This window comes from Budorcas taxicolor, chromosome 7, assembly GCF_023091745.1.
Source record: "Budorcas taxicolor isolate Tak-1 chromosome 7, Takin1.1, whole genome shotgun sequence".
NCBI classification, from domain to species: Eukaryota; Metazoa; Chordata; class Mammalia; order Artiodactyla; family Bovidae; genus Budorcas; species Budorcas taxicolor.
Window position 1 is genome coordinate 5,222,343 of NC_068916.1, and position 3,769 is coordinate 5,226,111.

Below are 3,769 nucleotides of genomic sequence, written 5' to 3' on the forward strand. Positions count from 1 at the left end.
AAACTTATGGATACCGAGAGGGGAAGGGGGGGTGGGATGAACTGGGAGATTAAGACTGTCTGTCATAACCTCACTGCTGCGTATTGTAAAATAGATCACTAATGAGAAGCTACTCTATAGCACAGGGAACTCTACTCAGTGCTTTGTGGTGACCCTTGTTACCTTTTAAATAAGAACTCAACCATGAGACTCAGCATTACCCAGAGGAGCTTCATCACAGGAGTCAGGAGGTGACTCACCAGCATTAAGCAACCGAAGAAGAGTAACAAGGTTAAAGTCACCCCAGCATAACAGCAGTACAAGCGGAGCAGTCAGCAAGAGGACTTCACAGGATGTGAGGCAGCTGGCTGAGAAATGGTAAGTGTGATGAAAATTCAGGAGGGCGTCTACTGTTTGAGGTACAAAATTGGTTAAGGAAGATCCCACAATGATTTCTCGGTGCCCTTAATCAAAAAAGCAATGGCATTAATGGCCCTAAGGCAAAGTGGGTTATCCCCAAGTGGCAAGGTCCGGCTTCTGGCTGTAACACTCTATGGGTTGCTCTTTCCCTGGAGGCCGGAGGCTTCGGTGCATTCAGGATTCAGCTCTACCCGTCACTACTGCCGTGGCCAAGGAAGGCATTGCTGCTGGAGATGTCATGGACCTTCATACTGCTCTGCAAGAGGTGCCTGAAGACCACCCTCATCCACTATGGCCTGGCATAGCTGCCAAAGCCTTAGATAAGCGCCAAGCCCATCCGTGTGTGCTTGCATCCAACTGTGATGTCAAGCTGGTGGAGGCCCTTTGTGTTGAGCACCAAATCAACCTGATCAAGGTTGATGACAACGATAAACTAAGGGAATGTGTAGGCCTCTGTAAAACTGACAGAGAGAAAAAAAACCATGTGAAGTGGTTGGTTGCGGTTGTGCGGTGGTTAAGGACTATGGCAAAGAGTCTCAGGCCAAGGATGTCACCGAAGAGTACTTCAAGTGTAAGAAATGATGAAATTAAAAAACTGGGTTCTTGTTTAAAAAAAAAAAAAATGCTCTGTGGGTTGATGATGGTTCCTTTGTTTTTGGGTGAGTACCTCAAGGGCATTCCCTTTCTTTTCACATACAAAAAAGGAAAATGGAATCTGATAATTACGATGCCCAAGAATAGGTTGGTTCATCAAACTCTCCTTTAAGGCCTTAAAGGTTATATTATTCAGTTCTTCCCATAAAATTGGGTAGGGGTTATTATTCTTTAGTTAAAAGAAAAAATACAGAGGTTTGGCCATAAAACAGAAATTTGGAATCCACTTTCACTAATAACTGACTACGCCCCAGAAAACCTTGCAGTTGGGTTTTGGGAAACTTAGGACACCATGAAGCCTCTCTGGATCAAGGTGTAGCCCTTCTTCTGATATCAGATGCCCTAAATATCAAACCTGGGTTTGATCAAATTGCAATTTTTCTTTGGTGATCTTATATCCCTTTAAGGCTAAAAGTTTTAGCAAGTAGAGAGTGTCTTCCTGCGAGGAGGCTTGAGAAAGAGAGCAACGATGCAGATCGTGAGCATATTGCAATTGAACAGAACTTCTTGGGAACCTGAGTCATACAGCCTTTAGGATTTGTGAGACTCCCAGTAAAACCCCGAGGCATTACTGTTCCAGGTGAATTAATTTTCTTCCCAAGTGAGGGCAAAAGGTATCAGCTAGCTCCACCAACTGAAGTTGGAGGACTTTCCTGGTGGCTCAGACGGTAAAGCGTCTGCCTACAGTGCAGGAGACCCGGGTTCAATCCCTGGGTCGCGAAGATCTCCTGGAGAAGGAAATGGCAACCCACTCTAGAATTCTTGCCTGGGAAATCCCATGGACAGAGCAGCCCGGTAGGCTACAGTCCATGGGGTCGCAAAGAGTCGGACATGACTGAGCGACTTCGGGTTCACATTCACCAACTGAAGTATGGAAGAACTGAAGCACAGCACGAATCAATTACGGTAAAGAATTGGCTTCCAGGGGGAATGGAAGTTAGGAATGGGCTTTAGGATGAGGGTTAGGAACAACAGGGTGTCAAGGGATAACAATGACAATGTTGTTTATTGCTCAGAGGTTTGGACACACCTCCACGCTTGGCTCTTAGGTTTTATCACTGATAAAACAGGAGTGCTACAGGAGCTAGTCCAGGAGATAACAAGGCCTTGAACTTTGTAAGTCTCTATAATGAGGCTTCCCTGGTGGCTCAGAGGTTAAAGCATCTGCCTCCAATGCGGGAGACCTGGGTTCAATTCCTGGGTCGGGAAGATGCCCTGGAGAAGGAAATGGCAACCCACTCCAGAATTCTTGCCTGGAAAATCCCATGAACAGAGGAGCCCAGTAGGCTATAGTCCATGGGGTCGCAGAGTCCGACACGACTGAGCGACTTCACTTCACTTCATAGTGCTATATATATACCTTCTGGGAAGAGGTTGTGAAGGATATATTTGAATCTTGATGGGAGACACATGTGAATTTTTCCAAAATCTGTTGGACATTTTGTCCAAATCCAATATGGACAAATTGTCAAGTGTTTGACTGACAAAGAATCAGCTCTGCCATCAGAGACAGAGCAAATAAAAGGTGTCAAAAGGTCATTTAATTTACCTGATTGACCACTTTGATGACTGCTGCCAAATTCTGGAATTATTTCCTCTCTTTTTTTGAGAAAATTCCAGCATGATACTTCTTTAAGAAGTCTCAGCCTATTGCTGTTCACCTGGAACTATCACAACATTGTTAACTGGCTATACTCCAATGCAAAATAAAAAGTAAAAAAAAAAAAAAAAAAGTCTTGGCCTAATAAATAGATAGGGGCAGAGAAACTAAAGAGAAAAGGGTGTGGATCTTTCACGGTGCTTTATGGACAGGGAGGCCTGGTGTGCTGTGATTCATGGGGTCGCAAAGAGTCGGACACGACTGAGCAACTGAACTGAAGCAAAAAGGACTAGGTTCATTAACAGGAACCTGTAGTGGTTCTTTAGAGATCCCTTCTTTTTAAACTGTTTTGCTTTATTGTAGTAGGTTGAGCACTGAGAGTGTGGTTCTCTTGACAGTTAGGACTGGAAGAGACACATTCCTAATCTGAAGAAGTATTTCTGCAAGTTGATTAAGAGGATATGTCAGGAAGTGCCTCTGTAGTTCCTTCAATGTTGTCATTGAGAACTGGAGGGACATTGGAAAGATTGGTTAAAGGGCTGTAGGAGCCTGAAGCCTTAAATTTGTACCAATCTCTTTCCAACATCGTGTGTGTATGCTGTCACTTCAGTCATGTCTGACACTTTGCGACCCAATGGACAACTCTCCATGGGCTTATCCCAGCAAGAATACTGGAGTGGGTTGCCATCTCCTCCTCCAGGGGATCTTCCCAACCCAGGGATCAAACCTGCATCCTCCTGAGGCTCCTGAATTGGCAGGCAGACTCTTTACCACTAGCACCAGCTGGGAAGCTGTCTTCCTTTTAGGTGACTCATTTAGAGTGTGATAAAGTTTGTTTTCCAGATTAGCTAAAGGTGGATAGGTATAGTTTCCCATTCTGTCCTGGTTCATTTGACTAGAAAAGAAAGACTTTGATTCAATCCATTAATAAACATAGAATTAAAAGCTACCCTCGTGGAATCAACATCTGAAGGAAGACCAGAATTTTCTTTAAAAATAATCTGAATTATAATAGTCATGAAGATGTTCTTCAGATATTTGTGTTCAAACCTGACTTTTATTGCAATCAAAAGGCTTTGGAAAAGCCCTAGGAATTATTTGATGAAGTTGCCTAGT

General features: G+C 43.8%; 1 pseudogene; it reads left to right on the plus strand.

Moving 5' to 3' along the window:
- The first annotated feature begins 532 nt into the window (after positions 1–532).
- Positions 533–981, plus strand: LOC128050379 (40S ribosomal protein S12-like; annotated as a pseudogene).
- The last annotated feature ends 2,788 nt before the right edge of the window (positions 982–3,769 follow it).